We start from the raw sequence: 12,834 nt of genomic DNA, 5'->3' as shown, positions 1-12,834 counted from the left end.
AAGGAAAACACCAAGTCATTTGGGAAAACTGCCCCCCACCCCAGATATCTTCAAATTACCCCCTCGTTCACACCTGCAGAAGATAGTCAGCAATGTTTCTCAAAGGATGGTAAAGCTTGAAGTGTCACTTTGTAAGAGGACTTTGGGATCTAGAAATGAGTTTGATTAGTCAGCATAGGCTAAGTCAGGCTGCAGTAACAAATGATCTGTAAGAAGCCACAGCTTATGGTAACATTTATTTCTCACTCACATGCATGTAAGTTGCCCACTGTTTTCCACTCTGAGTCATGCTTTTGTTTCTGTTTTCTTTCAGGATCAGGTCAGAATGCAGTAACCATCTCAGTCGTGAGGAAGGAAGAAGGAACACGGCAAGTCCAGAAAATGTCTGCCGTGAAAACCTGCTCAGGAGTGTCACACATCAATGGGCAAAGCCAGTCACTATGGCCAAAGTCACGTCAGTAGGGCTGGAAATAGAATCCTTCTCAACAGAGTGGAGCTTACTTAGCATGGTGGAATAGTGAATATTTTGAACAAATAATTTTCATGGTAATATATTTATCCTAATATACATTGTAAAATTATGATCAAATCTATGCTTTTACAGATCACTTTTTCCAAAATATTTAAGTGAAAACATGAATCTATTTAAAGAGGCACTTTAAGTAAACAATGGTGCATTTGGTATAAAGACATGACACAAATTATGACAGTGATGTGCAAATGACAGGAGTTTGGAAAACAACACATTAAAATGTCAGGCGGTGTCTTTTTCCTGCCTTAGAGTATGTCTTAACATCTTAGAGTACATTAAACACTACTGAATTCTTATTCATTGATTGAGAAGTCCAGCATAACTCAGGATTCTTACCATGCATATTGGAGATTTCCACCTGTACTTTAGATAGATACAGGTACAGGGTGTTTGGGATTCTCTATTCTCTCCTCAAATTCATCCTTAATCTCTAATGTGACTGTATTTGGGGATAGGGCCTATAGGGAGGTAACTAATATTAAAGGAGGTCATAAGAGTGGGGTCTTAATCTGATCAGACTAGTGCCCTTATAAGAAAGGACACCAGAAGTCAATCTCTCTCTCTTTCTCTCTCTGTCTCTCTCTCTGTCTTCTCTGCAAGCAAGAGAAAAGGCCATGTGAGGACAAAGTGAGAAGGTCTATAAGACAGGAAGAGTGGCCTCACCACAAACTTAGTTTTCTGGCAGCTTAATCTTGGTCTTCTAGCCTCCAGAACTGTGAGGGTATAGATTTCTGTTGCTTAAGCTGCCCGGTCGGTGGTATTTTGTTACTGGGGCCCAAACCGACTAATACAGAGAGTCATATTAAACAAGCACTTGGAGAGTGCCAATTATATGCAAAAGTATTATACTAGGACTCACGGGGATACAGAGATAAATCATATGTGTGCCTTGCCCTCAAGGGAAGTTAAAGCATGTACACAAATAATGATCGTGCCGGTGGAAACGCCAGTACAGGTAAAATTCAGCGGGAGTTCACAGCGAGAACTAGTGGAACTGCAGGAAGCATGCCAGCAGAGGTGTCATTTTATTTTTGGATAAAGTACGCAGAGGTGAAGTAAAGGAAAGATCATTCCAGGTAGAGGGAACAGAAGATACAAAAGCACAGAGGTGGGGATGCTTGGGGCTGGATGCGGAGTCACAGAAGAAAATGTTAGGAGGCTGAATGGGATCAGGACGTGAAAAGGTCTTCGACGCTGTACCAAGATGCCCACTCGTTATCTTGCAGGCGCTTTGGGAACACCCCCCATTATAAACTGGAGAGTGAGTGACTTTGCTCAGATCTGGAATTTGTAAGGGGATCTTGTGGCTGTGACAAGAATGAATTAGATGAGGGAGGGGTGTTTGGTGAAGGAAAGAGCAAAGAAAGGAAGGCAAGAAGGAAGGAGTGAAGGAGGAGTGCAGACAGGAGAGGTCTGCAATTTCAGATGACAGGTGAAAGAAGCCTGGCCTATAAGGTGAGTGTAGACAGTAGAGGGAGACAAGACCTGAACCAGTGGAGGTGAGAGGCAATGAAGAGGAAGAGATGAGTGATGTTGGAGAACAGGAACCACACAACAAGACACAGGCTGGTACAGGGCTGCTTAACCTTTGTTAACTAGGACCACTTGGAAAACACCCAGACCCTCCCCACAGAAAAATACGCGCATAGGCACGCGCATGTGCATTTTGCCTTCAATTTCAAGTGGTTCATAGACAGCCCGCCCTCACTGAAGTCTATCAGTAGATTCCAGGTGAAGAAACTCTAGCCACGCCTAATCTGACAAGTATTTAAAAACATGTTTTAATGTTTATTTATTTATTTTGAGAGAGAGAGAGGCAGTGCCAGCAGGGGAAGGGCAGAGAGAGAGGGAGACACAGAATCCGAAGCAGGCTCTAGACTCTGAGCTGTCAGCACAGAGCCCCTTGTGGGACTGGAATCCATGAACCTCAAGATCATGACCAGAGCTGAAGTCAGATGACCAACCGACAGAGCTACCCAGGTGCCCCAACAAGTATGTTTTTTAAGCTAGTTTTAGAGTCTTTCCAAAGCAAAATGAAAGAAATCCTAGAAATTTGTTGACTGCTTGGTTTTGTTTTTAGTGAAATCCTTGACATCAGATCTTTTCTTATGATTATTTGTCCTACAACTTGAACAGAGCCCGTAGCATTCTCGGAATTATACAGAAAGTTTCTGGCTAACCAAGATCTTGCTACATCTTATTCCTGAATTTCTCTACAGCTACATCTAGGAGGCACACAAAAAGCAGCGTGCAGGACAGAACCAGCAGTTTCTCAGGAAGATGATGCAAAAGAGGCCATGAACATTAGCCAACAATCTAGAAAATCTGCAGTCATCACCAGTGGAAGTGAGGGTCAACTGAGTAGAGGAAGAAGCAGCAGGTAAGGGGGTGAGGCTGCGAAGTGAGTTCAGTTTGTGTTTTGGCATATTTCCAAAAACTAAGGATGAAGAAGACATGAAGGGACAGCATAAGATAATCCAGAGCCTTCCAGTCAGTTTGGCCTTAGAGGGCCGAGTCCCTATGCCTTTCACCCCATAACATCTTCCCACATCAACCAGAGAGGCCACTCTCCAGCCCTGAAATCTCCAATCATCTCCAATTGAAATGGGATCTTCAGGTGTCCTGAATCATGGCACAAGAATCTGCAGTAACTTCATTGACCTCCAGTCATCCTCACCTCTGGCTCCACATTGCAATTATCTAAGGGTCTCGGAAGAAAGAATGTGGTGTTAAGTCCCCACCCCAGACCAAGTGAAACAAAACTTCTGCAGATGGGCCCTAGGCATCTGGATTTTTCCAGTCATCCCAGATGATTCCGTTGCACCATCAGTGTGAGCAAAGCAAGCTGAACTCTTCACATGTGCTGAAAGACAATCTCACACTTGGTTGAATGTGGAATGGGCCCTGCACCGTTCTCTATATGGTAACCCTTCATACCTCTGTATTACAGTGAACTTGGAGTGTTCTCTATTTTCTACTTTTATTAAATTAAGGAAAATGAGTACTTTTGCATAGAAGACATACACATTTATGTATTTGGGGGAAAATACACCAAAATGTTAAGAGTCTTCATTTTAGGGTAGTAAGATAATAGGTAATTTTAATCTTTTTGTTTGTATGTTACATTTTCTATAGGGATGTTTTTCTAAATGTTACATTTTCTATAGGGACTGTGCATTTCTCTCATTTTTTAATGGTTATTTCTTTTTGAGAGAGTGGCAGAGCATGAACAGTGGAGGAGCAGAAATAGAGGGAGACACAGAATCTGAAGCAGACTCTAGGCTCTGAGCTAGCTGTCAGCACAGAGCCCGATGTGAGGCTTGAACCCACGAACCGTGAGATCATGACCTGAGCTGAAGTTGGACACTTAACTGACTGAGCCACCCAGGCACCCCAGGGACCATGTATTTCTAAGCAAAAGTCAATCGAGTAAATAATATTATAGATATTCCTCCATTTACAATGAGGTACATATCGATAAATCCATCATGAATTGAAAATAGTCTATGTCAGAAGTGCATTTACCATACCTAATCTACCAAACATCATTGTTTAGCCTCACCTACCTCAAAGGTGCTCAGAACACTTAGCTTACAGTGAGGCAAAATCATCTAATACAACCTATTTTATAATGAAGCATTGAATATCTCCTGTAATGTACTGACTGCTGCACCGAAGGTAAAAACCACAATGGTCGCGTGGGTATAGAATGGTTGTAGGTGTGTGGTTGTACCCTCACGATTGCCCGGCCTCCTGGGGGCTGCAGCCCACTGTTCCTGCCCAGCAATACGAGAGTACACTACCTCTGGGCTAGCCTGGGAAAAGGTCACAATTCAGTTCTATGTGGATCGCTTTCACAACACTGTGAAGTGGACCAGTTGTAAATCGAACCATCGTAAGTCAGAGACTGTCTCTATTTAGGGAAAAAAAATCCACGAATAATTTTTGACAATGTGTAGGGAGCCCAGAATCTAGTTATGTTCTAAAGAGAGCCCCCTGCTAGAAAGAAATTATTGAAGCCAATCAGTTGGAGTTTGGCTGAAATTGGGAAAAACAACGAAGGAAACAAAAGAACAGAGAGACAAAACCAAAAAAAAAAAAAAAAAGGAAGTGACAACAGAAAACCCAAACAGTCCAGAACAGGAAGAAGAGGTGGGGGCACGGATGCCAGAGGGAGAAGACAAGAGTTTTAAAGACCAACTCTCGAAACTATAGGGGCTCTCAAGAACAAAAAGCTTCTCTTAAATATGATGGTTTTTGAACCAGAAGTCAGTAGATGGTTTGACAACCACAAGATATGTCCGGGGTCCTAAACTGAACCCTGAACACGGAAAGTGAATTAATCTAAATCCTCAAAAAGAATAGCCCATTTATCTCAATGCTTCCCTCAATCAAAACCGAGCAGATGAAATATAAAGTTCAGCCCTGGTGAGAGGATTTGTCAAAGCCAGACCGGAGAGAATATTCGACATTAGGAGAGGTGTTTAAGGGGTAAATAGAGCATGAATCATGAGCAAAGAAGAGACTTAAATAAAAAACAACCGGCTGGCCATTATTTTACTCTTTAATTATCGCATAGCATCGGGCATAGGATTTGTTCGAGGGAAAATTTTCCAACCTAAAACACAAAAGCAACAAGAGAAGCCACTGCTGACAGCTTTATCCTCTGAAGTTTAAATCTAAGCCATCGACAATCCACAATCATCGCCCTGGCCAATGGCTGATTTCTTTCCCCAAGCCTTGTCCTTTTGACTCGAGTGGCACAAACATGGCTTTTAACCCAGTTAGAGCGGCTCTCTTGATGGCATTTTCTGTCCTGCACAGAAGGAGCATTTGCTGAAAGCTGACACTTCACCTCCCGGAAGGCAGAACAACGTTTGTGCTTCTCGGGCACCCTTGTCCCTTGAGACTCTCCCTTTTCACAAAGTTGTCAGGGACTGTTCCCCGCTGACGTTTGAGCTGCCAGCCTCTGCATCAGCACAGACCAGAATAAATTGGAGGTAAGGAGCGCTTTTTGGCTCTTCTAGCCATCTCAGAGAGAAAAATTGCTTCGTGCCCAATTAAAAATTCCTCCGGAGGAGACCCTTCCCCTGCCCTGCCTACCCGAAGCCCACCCTTTCACTCAATGCCACGGGCCACCAGCTCCCTCTCGACACTCAATCCTGTCCTGACAACTCTATGTATAAATAGACAGATGGAAAAAGGGTAAGATTTTTTTTTAAGTCAGTATTGTACTTTACAGAACGCATTATGAGGGGAAACCAAATTATTCCTAGTATTATTTTGTTTTTATAACTTAGTCTAAGTGAGGTAAACCCATTGCTATGTGTCAATATAGAAACGAGTTTTTAGTCTATTCTGTTTATGGTCTTCTGTGGATACGACAGGAATCCCAGGCTGCAGGACCTGAGAGGGCTTTGAACGTTAGCTGGTTTGACCTCCCCTAAGCTCCTTAAACCCCTTTAATATTTTCCCAATCATCTGATGATCCAGCCTCGACTTAAACGTCTTCATTAATGGCAAGCTTGTTAGATTCCAATACGATCCAGTTCTGGACAGCTGTGGGTGCTTGACAATCCCTTCTTTCATGAGACTCCAAATCTGGGTTAGAGGCCCTTGTCTAGGTACTTATGTCACCTGTATGACCGCATCCTGACATTATTATTATAATTATTCGTTAACTTCCTGGGGTCCACCCCCTCCTCTCCACACTGCGGACTCCCTGACGACATGTTTCTCCTCGACATCCCGTCTTCAGCAGGTAGCACAGCACACTTACTAGGCAATCAGGGACTGTCTGTTTTATGACTAAAGAAATGAACAGTGTGCACAAGCCCACTTCCTCACACTCACCAAGTAAGGCTGGAGGAGAGGATTGATGACAGCTGTTTAAATAATGCACAGCAAATGTGTGAGCAGTTGCTAAGTGTCTTCTGTTTCCAGAGCCTGTTTTCTCACCTGTGCAAGAGAGCAATGGACTCCACTGTTTGTACCAGGGGAAATGCCAAGCCTTCCTAGGGTGTGTATAAAAATATTTGGGGGCCTCTTTGCTTCTCACAGAGTTTTTCACCTGGATGCTACTGGCAGGAGCTAGAAATTCAATATGTTCTGCAATATGCCACACAGTCCAGCACAATGGAGAGTTGCTCCCCACCACTTCCATCCCCACGAAATAGCAATAGTGCCCCATTGAGAACCATTGTGGATTGGATGCTGCTGTCAATCAGAGACTGGGGTTCTAGTCCTGACTCTTCCACCAACTAGCTGTGTGACCTTGAGTATCGGTGACCTCTTTGTGCATCAACTTCCTCATCTGCCAGAGAGATAAAAACAGTTGCCTGATGTTTTTACCTTCCAGGGTAAAATCACATAATCACGGTGAACACCCTGGAAACAAGGTAGGAGGACCGTACACATGAGGCCTCTTTGCTGTTCCACGAGAAGCATAGCCATTGGGCCGGTATATCTGAAAGTAGACGGGATTATCCACTGAGCGCTGCCAAGGAGAGGCATCTGTTAGGGCCCCGACTGTGTACGCTGACCCTGACCTCATGGCTATTTCAAAAGCAATGCTGTGATGGGAAGGAGAGGAGGGGAGGTGGAAAGAGGGCCACATCAATCAGAGGAGACACATATGTGGAAGACGCATTTTCCACCCCTGCCTGCAATTCCCTGGACTTCTGGCTAACTCCTGGCGCAATCACCTTTTAAAGCCAGAAATCACATCATACCCCTCTCTGGGCTTGAAGCCCCCAGTAGCTTCCCATTGCACTGATGATACCATTTGCCATGGATCACAAGGCAAAGAGATGGTTTCTCTGACCTCATCTCAAACCATCCTCTCCCTCCTTCACTGCTCTCTAGCCATGTTGGCTTCTAACTGGTTCTTTAAGCTTTTTTTTTTTTTTTAATTTTTTTTTTAATGTTTTATTTATTTCTAGGAGAGAGAGAGCGTGAGCAGGGGAGGGTCAGAGAGAGAGAGGGAGTCACAGACTGAAACAGGCTCCAGGCTCTGAGCTGGCTGTCATCACAGAGCCTGACGCGGGGCTCGAACCCACGAACCGCGAGATCACGACCTAAGCGAAAGTCGGACGCTCAACCGACTAAGCCACCCAGGCGCCCCTGGTTCTTTAAGCTTTGATTTGTTTTATGATAAGACCCAGCTAGTTCTTACCTTATAGCCTTCACCATTTCCTCTGCCTAATGCATGAACTCTTAATCTTTGCATGATTCATCTCCATCCCATTAGTCTGATCTTGACTCAATGGTTCCTCCTCTGGGACACTTATCTAAACTAGTCTCCTCCAGCTCCGTGCTCCTCATCCCCTATCACTCCCCACTTTCTTCTTAGCATTTGCATTACTCCCTCAACTATTTTTTTTTAATGTTTATTTATTTCTGAGAGAGACAGAGATAGAGACAGAGACAGAGACAGAGTGCAAGTGGAGCAGTGCAGAGATAGAGGAGGACAGAGGACCCAAAGCGGGCTCTGCGCTGACAGCAGTGAGCCTGACACGGGGCTCGAACTCACGAACTGGAAGATCATGACCTGAGCCCAAGTTGGACACTCAACTGACTGAGCCACCCAGAGGCCCCTGCTTCAACTCTTTATATATTTGTTTGCTTATTTATTTTCTGTCTTCCTTCAGCAGGCTGTAATTTCCATGAGAGCAGAGGTTTTATCTGCTGGTCCAACACTCTAACCCACAACGGTTAGAGCAATATTTGTACATGGTAAACACTTAACGAATATTTGCTGGATAAAGGGATAGATGGATGGGTGGATGGATGAGTTCTAGATTTGGTTCAGGCATCACCTTCTCCGGAACGCTGTCTCTAACTCCTCCAGGCCCGTAATGCTCCCTCTTCACGTGCCAATCACAGAGTTGACAGGCTCATAAAATATTCTGTTTATCCATCTGTCTCTCTATCAGCCTGTGAGCCCCTCAATGGCACGGATCATGTCCCCTTTATGTTTATATCTTCAATACCTTGAATATTGCTTTGTCCATTATCATTCAGCTGTGTTGAACTAAACAACGGCCTTGGGCAACCCACATTTTCTTTTTGATATGCAGTGAAGGGGTGGAAGGGATGGGCTGTTCACCTCGTAATGAGCAAACTTCATAACCCCAAAGTCTTTGGCAGGGAGCAGCAAACAGCCAACTCCATGGTGTTTCCGTGGAAACTACCTGGAAGTTGATAACAGGGTTTTAGATATTGTCAGTATCTGTTATTGACTTTTAGGATTTCCCTTTAGTTTGATTAACAGATATGTTCCCAGAGATATGCCTATAAATCAAGATTTTGCCCTTTTAGATAGAAAATTATTTAAAATTCAAATTCAGAATTAACTCTGAAAGATCAAATCTTCCAGGTTTAGAGAGTGAAAATATTTTTGCTATCTATTTTGTGCCGGACACTATCCTAGCCATTTTGAAATTTGTCACTTCATACTGCCCTAAAATGTAAGTATTAAGTATGACCAGAGGATAAGACTGAGGTTCAGAGTGGTTAAGTAGTTTGTCTAAGCCTCACAGCTGATGTATAGCAGGATCTGGGTTAGAATCCACAACTCCTATATGTAAATTCTGTGTATCTTGCAAAACACCACTGGAACATAGCAGGAAATCATCTCTACTTTACCTAATTTGTTGGTTGGAATTCATGGGTGTTGGGCTTTCTTAAAGAGAAGCTCTCTACAATATCTTATGTGGCTCTCCACCTCCACAACTCGGCGCCTTTAAGTGCTGACGGGGGTTTAGCACCAGGGACTCTTCCCACAAGGTCTAACATCTGGGTATTCCTACCTGAATGACAGATCGTTTGTGTTGCAAGTCTCTTTATAATAAAAATGAAGCACTTGGGAAGATCGAAAGCAATTTGAGTTTAAATCATTGTTGGCTTTGTCGTCCAAACCATATTAGCAAATAGGTAGATAGCTGCCTTCCTTAAAAACTGTACCCCAAAAAAATGTCATCACTGGGCAAAAATCAAGCCTCCATAAACTGAAATATTTTGGCTATAAATCCCTATAACAATGGTCACATTGTCTCCAAGTTCTGGCCATATATTATTAATATATTTTCAGAGAAAAGGTTTTAGCAATGCAGGTTTTATGGATCTGACTTCAAGCACAGACGCTTTAGAGATATTTCAGGTAGAGTTTCTTCACTGGATGTGTTTTGGTAGGCGGGAGGGGAGGTGGGAGGTGGGACTGGAGATTTGCTCCAATTTATTTTGGGATTCAGATTTTTTTTTTGGAATGCTTGTGTTAATACAATCATGTGAACTTTAAATCTAATATAAATGTCATCTAATCCTTAAGCTAACTCTGGACTTTTCCTGTTAGTTCTCCTTGGCAACCCTTGTTCAGAAGTCCTTCATCACCAGCGTGGTCAAGCAGCATGGCGAGAACTGGGCTCACCTAGTCTGTGACCTGGGCACACCTGTCTGTACATAAAGTGTTGTGTCCAAATCTTGACTCTTCCCCTTATTAGCTGGGCAAGAGGCTTAACCTCTCCAAGCTTCAGTTTTCTTAACTGTAAAGTGGAGGTGATAATGCCTACTTTAGAACATTATTGTGACGATAAATGAAATGATATATGTGAAAGAGCCTGGGATCATTTGGAGGCCATAGGGGAACCTCTTGCTCTGCCAGTTATGGGATAAAAAATAATGGCACATGGACAACTTGACCTTGATTTGTCAAACTTTTTGACAAGTAAGGTTTACAGATCCACCAAGGCGTACAGACTCATCCATTGGATTGGATGTATCTGTACGTGTGCCTACATTTGCATGCTCTCTGGAGAGAAAGAGATTAATTTGCATATGTGGAGCCCACCTATGGGATGGTTAAGAGCATGAGCTCTATAGACAAAATGCATTGGTTGAGCTCCTTGCTCTGTCTCGTATTGGCTGTGTGGCCTCGAGTGAGTTCCCTAAACTGTCTGTGCCACAATGTCTTCATCTGTAGAAGGAGGGGGTGAGGAGGGACAGCTTAGGGTTGATCTGAAAAATAATTGAGTTTATATATATAAAGTATTTAGTACCAGCTGTTTTTTTAGGTAACTCTGTATTTGTGACTGAGCTGTCTTTGGCTTCTGAGCCCCTAAGTCTATAGCTATGTTCTCCATTTCTTTTTTAAATATATTTTTTAATATTTTTATTTATTTCTAGGAGAGAGAGAGAGAGAGAGACAGCGTGAGCAGGGGAGGGTCAGAGAGATAGGGGGATACAGACTGAAACAGGCTCCAGGCTCCGAGCCGGCAGTCAGCACAGAGCCTGACGCGGGGCTCGAACCCACTAACCGCGAGATCATGACCTAAGCGAAAGTCGGACGCCTAACCGACTAAGCCACCCAGGCGCCCCTATGTTCTCCATTTCTAGGAGCAGCAGGACAAGACAGAGGAGAAAATGGTGACCCTGAATGTGACAGAGATTCCAGGGAGGCTTGTGATCAAGAAACTGCCAGGGCAGTGATCCGTGAGCGGATACCAGCCAAGAGCCTGGAAGGGGCCAACGAAAAAGGAGCGATGGTACAGGGCAGACCCCAGGGCCCAGTGGGCTGGGGACACAGGGACACTCTGCACCTGCTGTCGATGACTTGTGTTGAAGGTGGGATTTGAGACTTGGGCTTGGGGGTAGTGCAGGCTTTCTGGAGCGCCCACCCCGTGTGGAGATGCAGGTTAGGCAGTTGGGGTCTTCGTTAGCGGTCAAGCCTCATCCTGGAATGCTGTGCCGAGGGTGCTGGCGAGTGGGCACAGCAGAAGGGCTGAGTGCACACATTTTCCTGGGAGCTGGAGAAACCATACAACCAGAGCCCTCTGTGAAGACATGGGGCAAAGGCATCTAGAACAATTAGCAGGTGACAGCTCTGGTTAAGACAAAAGAAATGGGTAAATACAGAAAGTTATCCTCAGAAGGTCAGATGTGTGCTTAGAGATTTAATGCCTCTAAATATGCAGAGTTCTGGGACCTGGGGGCTTATTGTCAAGCTAACTATATTATAGGTGATAATGCGGAATGGAGGGCAGCACGCTGCCCTGTCTTATCTTATGGACTCGGGAACCAGACTTCCTGGGTTCGAGACCGACCTCTACTACCCTAACGGTGTAGTGTAGGGAAAGTCACTGAACTTCTCTTTGACTCAGTTTCCTCAGTGTTAGGGGCTGAATTGTGTTCCCCTCCAAATTCAAATGTTGAAGCTCTAACCCTTAGTGCCTCAGAATATGAGTGTATGTGGAGACAGGGCCTTTAAAGAGATGGTTCAGTTAAAATGAGGTCATTAGAACAGGTCCTAATCCAATCTGACTGGTGACCTTAGAGGAACAGGAAATTTTGACACAAAAAGCGACACGAGGGATGTGCCAGCATAGAGGAAAGAACGTGTGAAGGACAGCCTTCTGCAAGCCAAGGACGGAGGCCTCAGAAGAAACCAGTCCTGGCACCTTGATCCTGAATGTCCAGCCTCCAGAACTGTCAGAAAATTAAATTCTGTTGTGTAAGCCATCCAGTCTGTGATCTACTGTTATGGCAATCCTAGCAAATTAATACGCTTGTCTATAAAATGCAGGTTAAAAATAGTATGTGCCTTGTAGGGTTGTTATGAAGTTTACATGAGATATTCCGTGTAAGGCACTGCTGCCTTGCCTGGGTCATACTTAACACTCAATAAATGTTAGAACTGTAGAAAGTCCACCTGTAAATTCTTCCATGTTGTGGGTGCTGGAGTTTCTCTAAAATACCTAGGTGATGACTTAAGTGACAGCTGTCATGCATGAAGTACTTGGGTCCTATTTAGATTAGAGTTGGCTACAACCAACAGGAAAATAAAATTTTTAAATGAGATAAAATGTATTTCTCTCTTCCCTGCCAATATCTAGAGGCAAACAGTCCAGGCTGGTTACAGGTACTCCATTATGTTAGAGACTTGACCTCTTTCTGTTACAGTGTCATGTGTATATTTCATTTTCTAAGTCTCCTCATGTCTACGATGGTTACAGGAACTCCCGTCATTGTACTCCAGTCCTATCCAGGGTGAAGGACGAAAGGATAAAGAGGGTAAATTCTTATTTACAATTTTTGCTAATATTTATTCATTTTTGAGAGACAGAGAGAGATAGAGCATGAGTAGGAAAGAGGCAAAGAGAGAGAGAGAGACACAGAATCGGAAACTGGCTCCAGACCCAAGCTGTCAGCACAGAGCCTGACACAGGGCTCAAACTCACAAACTGCAATCATGACCTGAGCTGAAGTCAGACACTCAACTGACTAAGTCACTCAAGTGCCCTGCTAAC

The sequence above is a fragment of the Hyaena hyaena genome, unplaced genomic scaffold, assembly GCF_003009895.1.
Source record: "Hyaena hyaena isolate Hyena2069 unplaced genomic scaffold, ASM300989v1 scaffold_891, whole genome shotgun sequence".
NCBI classification, from domain to species: Eukaryota; Metazoa; Chordata; class Mammalia; order Carnivora; family Hyaenidae; genus Hyaena; species Hyaena hyaena.
Note: the sequence above shows the minus strand (reverse complement) of the source record.